The following is a 14,386-nucleotide window of genomic DNA, read 5'->3' on the forward strand; positions in this document are numbered from 1 at the left end:
CGTGACACTACTCTGTAACACAACCGTAGCTATTCTATTGATATGCATGGCATTGCTGCTACTCCTGCTTCTCCTCTTACTCTGCAGATGCCCTGGAGGGTTTATGCAGCGTAACAGTTAAAAGCCTGGGTTCTGAAGTCAGAACAACCTGGGTTAATACCCCCGCCAGCTCTTCTATTTCCCAGCACTGTGACCTTGGGCCTGCCATTCATTTTTCTATCTCACTCCGCTCACCCAAAAACAGAGATAATAATTCTATCTCATCTAGAGGTCTGCTGTGAGAATGAAATGGGTTAATTTACGTAAAGTGCTTTGAACGCAGCTTGGCACACAGCGAATGTGCAATAAATTGGTAGTTCAGCTGCAGGAAGATGTGGCTCTGGCATCCTTGGAAAGCAGGCAGGGTGATGTGCAAGAAGGAGATGCAGAGTCTGTGAGCTTTGAGGAAGGGCCGTGGTAGGACTGGGTACAGGGCATCCTGTCGCAAACCTCTGCACGGTCCACCAGCTCGTTCACTGGAGCCACGTGTGTGCATGCTAAGTCGCTTCAGTCGTGTCTGATTCTGTGACCCTAGGGACTGTAGCCCACCAGGTTCCTCTATCTATGGGACTCTCCAGGCAAGAATACCGGAGTGAGTTGCCATTTCCTCCTTCAGAGGATCTTCCTAACCCAGGGATTGGACCCTCATCTCTCATGTCTCCCGCACTAGAAGGCGGGTTCTTTACCACTAGCACCACCTAGGAAGCCCCACTGAAGCCATAGCTTTCCTCAAAGGTTGTGTCACAAGAGCCTTGGAAAGCACAGCTGCCCCTCTGCGCACCTAACTCTTGGATTGCTTGGTACCTTTCACTGTGGCGGGCCCCTTATTAGTAAATGGGGAGCTGATGAGTTGCTCTAATCCCCTCAGACTCACTGAGCACACGAATTCACAGGACTCCCACCCATCACTATACAGACATGTACTCTTGGTCAACCAGCAGCAGCATCACCCAATCTACACTTCCTCTCAGCTCCAGTTATTTTCTACCACCTCTAAGCTTCTGCTTTTGCTTTTCCTTCTGCCTGTCTGCCCCTTCTCCCTCTTTCTCCAAGTTATAATTTCTACTCAACACTGACACCCCATCTCAAACACACTTACTTCTGTGAAGTCACCCCAGTGAGCTCCCCCAGGAGTTTCTTACAGTGTAGTTGGCCAATCACCAACACAGAATGATTTGTGGTGCTTGCTGACCATAGGCCTCCTACTTTAGGGGATGGGAGTCCAACCAGCTGCATTGTTACCAACCTCCCCAGCTGACTCCCAACACACACTAAGTCTACAGCCCAGAGAGCTGGCCTTGCACCACTGTCTCTTAGCAACTTCCCTGTCATCTGGGCTCCCCAAGTCCTTTTCATGTGACTCTGAGAGATACCTGCTCATATGCCAGTCGAACTGCTTACAGTACATCTCCTGTCACCAGACTGTGAGGTTCTTGAGGGCAGGGAACATGCCTGAATTATATTTAAACTCTCAGCACCTCCAGCAACCTTACCATGCCGGACTCCTCTTTTTCCTCACATTCCATGCATCACTGGGTTCACAAAGCTCTACTTTTAAAATATTTTTTTTTTGCCACTTTTCACCTCTTCTACCCCAATAACCCTAGTCCAAACTACCACCATCTCTGCCCATGGACTACTGCAACAGTCCACTCTCTGATCCTTCCATTTTGATCCCTATCCCCTACAACTTCCTTTTCACACACCATTCAGAATAATTCCTTAAAAACAAAGCAAGCATTTACAAAACACATATTCAAGAAAGCACTGAAGGACTTCCCTGGTGGTCCAGGGGTTAACAATCCACCTTGCAATGCAAGGGACGCGGGTTCCACGCACTGCAACTACCGAAGCCCATCCACCACAGCTAGAGTCTGTGCATCACAGGGAAAGGTCCCGCGTGATGTAACAAAGATCCGAAGTGCTGCAACTAAGACCCGACGCAGTCAGATAAAGCAAGCACTGACATCAAGAAGATACAAAGAATTAAACTCAAAACTTTAGAGTAAAAAACACAAAAGCAACCAAAAATGGGTAAGAGACTTGAATAGATACTTGACCGAAAAGGACACAAAAAGGGAAAAAACATACATGAATGAAAAGATATTCAACATTGTTTGCCATTAGGGAAAGGCATATTAAAACCACAGTGAGATACCACTAAATGATCAGAATGGCTAAAATAAATACTGAAAATGCCAACTGCAGACAAGAACACAGAGCAACGGGAACTTTTATACACTGCTTAAGGAAATGCCAAAATGCTACAACCATGCTGGAAAATAGTTTGGCAGTTTCTTATAAAACTGAATGTAAATTTACCATCTGCCCCAGCAATCCAACTCCCAGGTATTTATTTATCCTAGAGAAGCAAAAATGTATTTTCACACAAAAACCTGAACACAAATGTTTATAGCAGCTCTATTCCTAATCGCCAAAAGCTGGAAAGGAAACAAGTGTCCTTCAAGGGGTGAATGGATGGACAAACTGTGATATGTCTATTCAATGGAACACTAGTCAGCGATGAGAATGAACAAACTCTGGATACACCCAACAACATGAACGAATCATGAAGACCTTATGCTGAGGGAAAGAAGCCAGCCTCGGAGGGTTACATACTGTATGACTCCACTTAGCTGACATTCTCAAAAGGACAAAACGGTAGTGATGGAAAGTACAGCTGTAGTTGCCAAATGTCAGAAGTGGAGTATTCATGGTTATAAAAGGAGAACAGGAAGGATGTTTCTGACAAAGAAACAGTTTGTATTTTCACTGAGGTGCTGGTAGTTCCATGAATCTATACATCTGTTAAAAGTCATAGAACTGTACACCAACACAAAGTCTACTTTACCATATAGCAATTAAAAAAAGTTAAAGCGAATGAAAGAAGTCAAATCATGTAACCTCCTGGTTCAAAACCTCCAACTTAGGGACTTCCCTGGTAATCCATTGGTTAAGAATCTGCCTGCCAATGCAGGGGACACGGGTTCACTCCCTGCTCCAGGAAGATTCCACATGCTGTGGAGCAACTAAGCCCGTGAGCCAGAACTACTGAGCCTGCGCTCTAGAGCCCACGCTCCACAACAGAAGTCCCAGCAATGAGAAGTCTGTGCACCGCAAACTAGAGAGTAACCCACGTTTGCTGCAACTAGAGGAAGCCACATGTAGCAACAAAGACCCAGCACAGCTGAAAATAGAGAAAAATAGTAAAACTTAAAAGAAAAAACCCTCCAACTTAGAACAGAATCCAAACTTCTCTCCACAGCCCATGAGTTCCACCAGTGCGGGTATTTCAGATACCTCTCGGGCCACATCTTCTCAAACTCTTCCTTCTGTGTCTCTCTGTCTACCCTGAGGCGCCCCTGCTGTTCCCTCTGCCTGAAATTCTTTCCCACAGATATTTCCAAAACTCACTTCCAAACTTCCTCCATGCCTCTGCTCAAATTGTCAACTTCTCAGACAGACCTTCTTAAACTGAATTTTCTATAATGGCATTCCCCCCTGCCCTTATACTGTTTACATTTTAATTCATAGCACGATCACTAACTCACATCTGTATGCACTTTATATTTCCCACCAGAATATAAGATCCACGAAGCTAGGAATCTTGTCTGTACCATTCATCAATACATCCTCAGTACCTAGGGCTTTGCCTACCACAAGATGAGAGTTCCACAAATAATTGTTAAATGATCAGTGATTAAACCCAGGAGATGAACATTTAGTGATGAGATCCTAATGCATTGAACTTGGCCGCATACTTTGACTTCTTTGCAGTATCCTTCAAATCACCTGTCCACTTGGCGCCTAAGTAAAGCAGCCTTAGTCCAGATTATTTAATTAAGCTATCAGTGTTTTAAAAATGAATTAACTCAACAACTCCCTACTAAGTGCAGCCTGCCAGTACTTGGTTAGGTACCTGGCTTGGGATGAGCTAGGATGGGGCAAGGCTGCAAGCACCCTCATTCTTAGAGTAATGCCACATGGGGTTTCCTCAGGGCTTCTAAAAAGCTATCTAGAAGTGCTACTAATATGTGCAAAGAAGTTGGAGGTGAGATTGAAGAAAGAAAAAATATACCACCTCTCCTCAACACCATTCCAAGGAGAAGGAATAAATTAGCACTTAAAGGACACCTACTCTCTATGTTCCAGGCACTCTCTAAAAGCTCTATTTAATCCTCCATCCACCCTTCAAGGTGGACTCTATGGGCCCCATTTTCATACATGAAAAGAGCCAGGCACAGAGAGGTTAGGTAACATGCCCAGAGTCACACAGCTATAGGTAATGACTGGTGCTCTGAACTCAGGCCTGTGGAACATCAAACCCGATTCTTTTCCCACTCTGAATTTTAGAAGCAATATTCATGAGGGTGGACACTGTCCAGAGGAACCAAGCAGACATGCCAACCTCAAACAGGAAACGCCAGCCCGGACACCTAGATTCTTCACTAAAACTTCTCAAAGGTTGGCATCAGCAAATCTGCTAAAGCAAGATGCTGAGCACTTCCAGTAAAAGTGTACTGAGCATCTGCTCTGTCACTGGGCTCACGTTTAGTATCTCACTTAATTTTCATCATCATTTTAAATGGGTTACATGTATGAAGCATTAAGGGCTATTTATCCAAAAACAAAGGTACCAATCCTGCAAGCAAACAAGAACACCTGAGAATTCTCTACCCCCCACTTCATGCCAGTTAGAAATTTTGAACTTACCTCAAAAACAGAGCAGTGTGAAACTCAAACAACTGCATATAAATTTTTTTTATATGCTAGTTCTTTTAGTCTTGGTCAGGGTTTTACCCACTAGTTAGCACAGGAATTATTGTTCAGTGTTGCATACACAGAAACCAGGCAAAATGCAATTTGAGGGGCAATGAAAATATCTTCAAGGGTATTTTGGCTATGAATGATTTCTACCCCCATACTATGGCTCTGGAATCTAAATATCAGTAAGACAAAACTCTTCTCTACCTCCTGGTATCCTCTTGTTTACTCCTGCCTGGTTAATAATCGAGAGATCATAGATCGAGAAAGGCAGAGAGAGGCTACTAAGTGCTACTCTTTGCCAGGGCAGCAACGCCTGACGGTTACCAGCCGTTTCTGATGACGCTGGCAAGGAGAGGAGTTTCCTGCCCACTGGACCACTGCCATCCTCAGGCCACTCTTCCTCCATTTACCTGCTACCCACTCCCTTCCACATCCACCCCCGGCTGCTAGCTTTGCTTTCTAGCCCTGCAGAATATTTATAACCCCTCTTTCCTATGATGATCATTAGCATATTCAAAGCCTGGTATTAGGATGATTCTTTCTTAACGTTCTAGTGATCAAGAAAAGAGTCACATATCTGCATTGCGCTTTTAAATAACTAAGTGATGGTTTTTACTTCTGGGTGTTCATCTCTGCACATCCAAGACACTGACACCCACCTCCCCACGAGGCGGCTCCACTGATCAGGTTCTACATTTTGGGAGCTGTGCCCTGGAAATATGCAGCTTAGTTAGGAAGACAAAGAACAGAGATCACATGTCATGTGGCCAGTGTTCTTACAATGTACAAATTAGGTGCTGGCCACATGTAGAGGGTGAGGGTTGCAGCTGCCTCCCCACCAGGAAAGCTTGCTGACCCATGAACTAGACTCTCCCGAAACACAGCTTGCATCCTGAGTCTCTCTGGGGAAACTGACCAGGTCTCAAGCTTTGTTTACTTACTACCCCATCCATGTCTCAGACCTGCCTCAATGTCAAGCCCACAGGAGGTGCTCATTGAGCCTTCCTCCACTCTCTGGCACTTCAAAGGGGCCTGGAGGTAAGGATAATTCAGTTGAAATGATCCCAAAGTTCTCAATGAAGGTTTAAAAATACTCTTTAATAATAATATCACTTCACACACCTAAGGTAAGGCGTCTTGGTCTCCATCTCCACCATGTATCAACTCACTGAGTGATATAAAACAGGTAACGTAACTTCTCTAGACCTTCATTTTCCCAGATATAAACTGAGGGGCCTGATCCAATGGACTGTAGGGTCCTCTCCAGATCCAGGGACCATCTGCTGTCCCAGACAGTAAAGTGGATAATCCACAATAATCTGACTGAACTGGCTGATCTGAAAAATCACTGGTAATTTCCAAAAGAATGGAGAGCATGCCAAGAGCCAGAGGTAGACAAAGACTCCAGCTCCAGCTCTTTTGTTACTCTACCATGAACCACCACCCCAGCACAGGTTCAAATGCCAGTGTCAACATTCACTGAGTGATGATCTTGGGTAAATCACTGAACTCCTTCGGCCTTGATTTTCACATCTTTAGATTGCTTATTCTACCTCCTCCCAGGCCCACTGGGAGGGTGATGCGTTAAAATGTGTGTAAAGCCCCCTGCACCCAGAGGACACATGCTACGTTTTCCTTTGTGCAAACATCCTTCACCTCAGCAGTCATCCACTTAATCAACAGACTCAGATCCTGAGGCTTTTCATGATCCAGAGCACAGACAGCCAGAGAGGAAGGGCTCTAAAAGTCAATTAGTTCAACTCCCTCCCAGCTCTGTGACTGACACATGAAGAAACTCAGACTCAGAGAGGTTCAAGGACCTGCCCAAGGACCTACGTGTTCTTCAGCAATAAAGCCTGGCCCAGAACACGGGGTGGTAGACGCCAAGGGTCACACAAGACACAGACAGAAACCTCTGCAGGCTCTGCTCTCCTTAAAGAAAATAGGGACACTCCAAATAAAACCAAATTCTAAAAGCAACGGTATTTTTTATTTACAAATTTTGGCGAGGGCTGCAGAAGAGATGTAGAGTCACAGTCTGTCTATGAAATGCAAAGTTTCCCTGAATTCCCTGTGAGATGAAGGGCAGAGTTTCTTGCTAGCAGCCCTTCCCAGTTACTCCAGTCCCCTTTCCCCTCCCCGTTTTGACTTTTTTCACTTTGTACACCTTGAGGGAGACATGCTGCACTAGGCTCCCATCTGAGCAAGGTGAGAAGTCTCAAGTCCAGGCAATAATGCACGCCCTCTGAAACACAAACGGCACAATCCCCCAACTGTGCTGTCATAATACAAAGAGAATCCTCCTGCTCCCGGAGAGCTCCAGCACGGGACATTAAGAACATGACCCAGTCCACAAAGGCACACCCAAGGGCCAGCGATCCAAAGGTCCCCCTGAAAGACACAATCAAAAATCCCTGAGGCCATTTAGGTACTCCTGGAAACCTCAGCCCAGAGTCCATCAAGGGCACTCAACTGAGCACTGAAGAGGGAGCCCCAATAAGACAAGGAGGGGCGTGGGTGACAGCTGGCTCTGGGGAGATACTGCTAACCTGATGCGCCCCCTCCTGCCTCAGATTAACAGAGAGAAGCATCTCTCTTCCAGAAGCACTGGGCAGAAAGCTACACCAAGAGCAGGCTTGTGAACAGTGTCTTGTCAGCACACTCCCCACCAAGCGGCCCCCTAATCCAAGCCTCACATGGTGTTCTTGAGCAAATAAACACAGAGAGGGAGACCGTCCTGGCCTAGCTCACACCACATGTGGGGGCAGTTCTGCATGGAGCCTGTGCCAACCTGCCTTCTAGAGCTGTTCCCTCCCGCTGCCCCCAAGGCTCTTCTCCTCCAGGCCCATTCTTCCTTCCAAAACCGGGGGCTCACCTCCTGGTTCTGAGGATCCTGCCAGGTTGAACAATGCTCAGAAGCAGGTGACCATTTAGCAGTTCATCCAGTGGGACTTCTGCAGGCCAGAGCAGCTGGAGCTGTGCCCGTGCCCAGGGGCAAGGAGAGATTGCCCTGTATAACTTTGAAAGGGCTCTCTCTTCCCTAAACACTTCTGATCACCCTCCTCCCCCTCCGTAGTACTATGGAGACATGTGCTCTGCTTGGGAGGAGGTAGGGAGGAAGGTGCAGCTATTTACTGGAAGAAGGGCAACAGCCAGCTGAGCCATGCTCCACGCTCACAACCAGCAGAAGCGGACTGGGAGAAAAATAGCTCTGTGTGCTGCCACAGAATTATTAACCCTTGGGCTCCAGCTTTGCTCCTCACACAGCTGAAGCAAGAGAAACAATACACTTAACCAATGGAGTGCCAGCCAAAGACATTACATCACCAGTCAGCACTGCCATTGGCTAATAATTCCTAGAAGGCATTATCTACTTCTAGGTGCTTAACCCTTTCGTGAACATCACAGCAAAGACTCAAGCATTTGGTCCAAGCCTATGGGTCCTGGACCATGCTTTTACCAGAATGATCTGGGGTGCTTTCTAAACATACAGATTGCTATGTTCCATCCCCAATCATCCAAATCAGATTCTTGAGAAGTATGTGATGGTTTAGTGGCTAAGTCAGGTCCGACTCTTGCGACCTCATGGACTGAAGCCCACCTGTCTCCTCTGTCTAGAGGGTTATAGTCCACGGGATTTCTCAGGCAAGAATACTGGAGTGGGTTGCCACTTCCTTCTCCAGGGGATCTTCCTGACCCAGGGACCAAACCCTGGCCTCCCACACTGCAGGCAGATTCTTTACCATCTGAGCTGCCAGGGAAGCCCGCATGGATTTCTGTATCTTAAACAGTGTTCAGAGTGTGGAAACCACTGGCCTATTCAGAAACGCTTCCTCTCTGAAGGAATGAGATGAGATTTTTCTGATCATTTGTTACATGCCCAATGCATTACTATATCATCTCACTTATTTCCTGCGCTGAGCAGTGATGTGACTGGCTCCATTTCATAGGTATAAAAAGAGAGACTAAGTCATTTGCTCAGAGACAGAGCCCGGCTTTGAAAGTCAGACTGTTTGTACCCTATCTTACTCCTCTTTTGAAGCTTCCAAAATCAAATCAAGCTATTTGCCTACTCATTGCCTCCAGGGTTATAGAAACAATAGACCTCCTGGATAAGCTGGAAAATGCCAGTAACATGTGACGCATGAAGAACTAGGGAGTGAAGAGAAAGGGAATTCCCATAGCAGGTGTTTAGGGATCATGAACCTTCCAGAGAACCCTTCTCTTTCTTAGGCTCAGTTCTTCTGCTTCTGCTACAAATCTCTGCTTAGCTGTCACTTTCTCTGGGAAGCCTCCTCCTACCTCCAAATCTGGGAGAGATGCCCCTGGTCCAGGCTCCTATGTCCTCTGCATCAGTGGCCTCACTGCTTGCTTACCAGGTAAATTCCACAAGATTAATTACAGCCATTTGTACCTTCACCAACATAGACCCAGCACAGTACCTGCCACATGTGAGCACTCAGTCTTGACTGTGGAAAGAGGGGAGGGAGGGAGGGGTGGAGAGAAGGAAAGAGGGAGGGAGGGAGGGAGGGAGGGGAGGTCCTTACTCAAATTCTAAACAGCATCACCCTGATGCGGGACAGGCAAAGGACTGGAAGCCAGGGGAACCACAGGTACAAAACTGTCTGACCTTGGGCAAGCCCATTCTCAGGGGGCCTTGGTTTCCCCATCTGAAAATAAGAACAGAAGCTACAAGAACTACATAACTACCTACAAGAACTTCCTTGTAGGTAGTTATGAGGATCAACTTAAAGAATGATAGGAGTTTGGATGCACTCCTCTGCACTTTCTCCCTCGATCTCATCCATATTATCAGCTGGCATCAAAGTGCTGACACCCCTCTTAATAGCTGGAGGTCCCCCTCGTCCCTGTGTGGGTGTCTTGGACATCTCCAAGACAGCATTTACATTTTCTCCCCCTGATCTTCACCATCACTCTTTGACTGGTGCTCCTATCTATTGGTCTTTTATTTTTTTGGTAATTGAGATGAAATTTATATAACATAAAATTAACCATTTTAAAGTATACATTTCAGTAGCATTTAGTATACTCATAGTATAGTTCAAACACAACTTCCATCCAGTTCCAAAATATTTTCACCATCCAAAAAGGAAACCACTTAGCAGTCACGCCCTGTCTACCTTTCTTCCCCTCTCCACACAAAACTCTGGCCAACACCAATCTGCCTTCTGCCTCTATGGATTAGGCTACTTGGACTATTTCATATAAGTGGAATCATATAATATGTGACTTTTTGTGTCTGGCTTCTTAAACTTAACATGTTTCCAAGGTTCATTCACATGGTAGCAAGTATCAGTGCATACTCAATCACTAAGTCTGACTCTTTATGACCTCATGGACTATAGCCCTCCAGGCTCCTCTGTCCGTGGACTTTTTCAGGCAAGAATACCGGAGTGGGTTGCCATTTCCTCCTCCAGGGGATCTTCCTGACTCGGGGATGGAACCAGAATCTCTTGTATCTCCTGCACTGACAGGCGGATTCTTTACCACTATGCCATCTGGGAAGCCCAGCATGTATCAGGACATCCTTCCTTTTTATGGCTGAGTAAGATTTCATTGTAAGTACATACCACATTTTTGTTCATCCATTCCCCTGTTTATGGACAGCTGGCATCCAATCTTGAGCCATAAACCTCGGGTGGGGGGGGGTCACCCTTGATCCTTCCCTTTCCCATAATCCTGACATCGAATGTATCAGCAAGTCTTATCCATTTAACACCCCCAATACAACTCCTTCTGCTTTTCCAGTATCACTGCTCCCCTGCAGCCAGGATACCAACACCTCTCTCACCAAACTCCTCATTTGTGCCAAGATCCCATTCTTCTTCCTAGTCCTTTTTTTACCCGCAAGCTGCATAAACCACATCATCCATTCACTTCAGCAATATTTACTGGGCACTTTTCTTTATGGAGTTTGTCTCCAAGAGGCATGACAGACAACAAGCAATTATGTAACACCAGGTTGTTACTAGGTCATTAAGATCCTTCACTGAGTTTTCATTGCACCTTGAGTAAAATCCAAGCTCAGCATGGCCTTCCATGGCCCCATCTATTTCTCCAAACTCATCTCAGGCTGCTCTCCAGTCATGCTGGATTCCATTCCTCCACCTCAAGGTCCTTGAACAAGTTGTTCTCTCTGCCTCTTGACCTTGGCATTGCTGGACCTTCCGCATCCCTCAGATCTCAGTGTAAATATCACTTCTTGGTGATACTACTCCTCTAAGTGGATCTACCCTTCATTAACTTCACTCATGCAAGAAATATGTGCTGAACACTGTGCTGGGATAAAGTGAGGTATGACCTCCTGGAGCCCTCAGTATAGCAAGGAGGACCAATTACAGGGAAGTAAATACAATGAATCAGCAAGTGTGGTGAAGGGGGCATAAAAGGGAGGATATCTGCTTTATACCGGATGATCCAAAAGGCCTCTCTGAGGAGGTTATATTGAAACTGAATGGTGAGAAAGACTCCAGCGGGAAGATGGCCTATTACTTTCCATCACACCCTGGCTACGTATTGCAACAGTCCATTCTTCAGTATTTGCTTTGAAGGAATCAAAGCATTTAATGTCAGTCTCTGCCTCCCCTAATAGACTAAACTGTATTCCCAGCACCGAGGACAGTACCAACCATTTAGGAGGTATTCAGTGCACATTGATGAATTAATTACTGATCAATTAGTTAATCAATTCACCAATGAAATCATTCCACAGACTGAAACAAGTTGTGTTTTTTGCTGTGGTCATTACTTTATAGCAGAAGGACACCTACTCTGTTGGGTTTTAGAAAACAATGGGCTGACTGTAAAATGAGAATGCATATGCATAAGAGACACTGGATAGTAGTCATTGTAGTCATTATCAGGAAAGATTCTTTCCTTGTGGAAGCTGATCGACTCAATTCAAACTCCAAAATCCATTTTCAAGTGCAGTCAAGAGTTTAAAGGTGAGAGAAAGAAATGCTTCTGTTCTTCACCAGGCACAGCGCAAAGCACCTTCTCTCTGGTATCTCGGCCACTTCCCAAGCCCAGCCTGGGAAGCAGCTGCCCAGGCACAGCTCTCAGCAACCCCCTCTAAGAAGAGGGCACCTCTCACTCCCCATGCTGGTTTCTGGGAGTGCTGGCTGCACACAGCTCACAGTTGAGCTCCTCTTCAGGAACCATCCTGCTGAAGGGACACTCAAAGTTATGCCCCCTTCCCTGGAGGCAGTCTGCCCCCACTAATTGATCAACATGGGGTTTCAAAGGCCTGGCCCCCAGCCTCAGATCACCTGAGGCCTCTCTTGCTTTCCATCATTGACCAACTTCTCCCTCTGCCCCCATCCTGATTTCCTCACCATCCATCCCTTGGAGAGTGAGACCATTCCCCAAGAATCCACTTACACCCAATTCTCAGAGCCTCTGAGTCTCTTCCCTTAGAATCCAACCTATAACAGGTGGGGATGATGACTTCCTTTTTAAATAAGAAAACTGAGATTCAGAAAGGTTAATAATGTCCCCAAGGCACATGGCTAAAGTGACTTTCTGGTGTGACTCCCTGTCAAGACTTTTCTCTTCACCACAGCCTCTAATAGCTGAGGCTGTGTCTCCATGAGACAGAAAGAGCCCATAGAGAGAAAACCAGATCAGAAACGACTGGCAGAGGTTCCCTTCACTATCCTCCAGGGGGCACCCCTGACAACAAGGTCCAGGTCAAAACCTCCAGAAACAATATGAAAATGACCTGTAGGTTGCAGAGGAAAGCATCTCATGAGCAACGTCTCCATGCCTGTATGATCCATGCCTGGAAGCCAGGGAGCAGGGCTCTGGGGCAGACACTTCTGCCTTTAGGGGCCAGAATATTTACAACCACATCCAAAATATTAACTGCAACTTACCAGCTTTCTATTGCTCGAATCTCCATCCATTTCCATAGAGCTGCCAGAATTCTTCCACTGCCCTCCTTGATCACAGGACAAAAATCTATAGAGTCTAAGACTGCATTTTAAGGTCTGTGCATGTTTTAGCTCCTGCCATGTTGACAGCTCATTTCCTCCCCACAAAAGCCCCAGTCCTATTTGATTAGCTGACATAGGATTAACTGATGGTCTAAGTCAGGATACTGGACTTTTTCATCTTTGCACAGGAACATCTCTGGAATTCCTGCTATCCTATCACACACACACACACACACGCATACAGACCCCCTACCCCAGTCTTGGTATCCAATCACACACACACACACACCCCCCAGTCTGCTATCCCATCACACACACACACCCAGCCCACACAGCTTTCACCCTGGCAAACCCTCCTACTCCTCTAGTCCCCATTCAATAGTCACCTCCTCTTGAAAGCCTTCCTGGCTTGCTCATGGTCCTCCTCTCCACGTAACATCCCCTGTACAACACTGCATTATAACTGTTTCTCCTGTTCTCCTTCTTAGTCCCAGGGACTCCTCCAACACCCTTCTTCCTGACTCTAGGGTTTAGCACATTGTCTGGCACACAACAGGAACCCGATAAACGCAGAATAAATACACGAGGCACTCTATAAAGCACTAATTTCTCTGTCCTAGCTTGGCCATGGAACCACTCTGAGTTTTGTTTTGTTTTGTTTTTTCCCTCTCTGAGCTCCAAGAGACCTAGAAATAAGAAATGGCATGATGAATCTGACCCCTGGCTCCGGGGGCAACAGGTCAGGAGGCGTCTGCAGATCTAGGCAGAGCAGACGTCCGGCCTCTGCGGTCGCCAGTTCCCCGCAAGCTCTTCCCCGGGCCCCGTCGCTGGGTGGAGATTCTCTTCGAAGCCACTATCCGAAGCCCCTCTGGCTCCCCGGCCCCTCAGGCGTGCCCCGCACGCACACCTGTCCGTCCCAGGGTCGGCCCGGCGAGCTGGCAGCAGCACTCGAGGAGGCAGCTTGCCGCGCCGGCTCCTCCGCCCACTGTCGGGCCCCTCCGCGCGCCCGCATCCCGCAGGCACAGAGCCGGAGCGCCTGGGAACGCAGCCTGGCGCCGGGACGCCACCAGCAGCCTCGGCGGGAGGTGGCGGGGACTCCCTGTTACCAGAAACCTCACAAAGTCTTAACTTCGCTGCGGGTTCTGCTTACCTTGCGAGCCGCCAGGAACCCGGAGCCGGGGGTGTTCCTTGGCCGCGGCGCCCGCCTGCGGATCCACTGGGGTCCCGGAGCTCAGCCTCCGCACCCCGTGGCGCGCGAGCGTCTCCCCTCGCCGCGGGGCCCCATTGGCTCGGGCAGCCAGGCCCCGCCCACGGGAGGCTCCGCACACTGGAGGCCCCGCCCCTCGCGCCCCTCGGGCGCCTCGCGCCCCTCTTGCCTCCCGCCTACCCGGCTCTCGGCCCCTTCAAGTGGTGAGGTGCTTCTAGACTCGGCTCTCACCAAGCTCAGGCAACCGAGAAAGGTAATAATTCTCCATCCCAAGAGCGTCTAGACGCCCCTCGGGGAGTGTGAAGAGTGCAGAGTCCCTGGAAACCAGCTTTGAGAAAGTCACCTGACCCTCCCTGGCCTTTGGGAGACTCCAGAAATCCCACAGCAGATGTCTCAGGCCCTGTGCTAGGCACTTAGA

The 14,386-nt window shown here is 47.6% G+C and overlaps 1 protein-coding gene across 1 annotated transcript in view; it reads right to left on the reverse strand.

Annotated features, from left to right (window-relative positions):
• The window catches only part of SYN3 (synapsin III), a 492,973-nt gene extending 478,983 nt beyond the window's left edge, over positions 1 to 13,990 (reverse strand). Inside the window, exon 1 of the mRNA XM_061417235.1 lies at positions 13,912 to 13,990. The gene's annotated coding sequence lies outside the window, so the exon portion shown is untranslated. The remainder of the gene's footprint in view (positions 1 to 13,911) is intronic.
• Between the last annotated feature and the right edge of the window lie 396 nt (positions 13,991 to 14,386).

This window comes from Bos javanicus, chromosome 5 (assembly GCF_032452875.1).
Source record: "Bos javanicus breed banteng chromosome 5, ARS-OSU_banteng_1.0, whole genome shotgun sequence".
Taxonomy (NCBI): domain Eukaryota; kingdom Metazoa; phylum Chordata; class Mammalia; order Artiodactyla; family Bovidae; genus Bos; species Bos javanicus.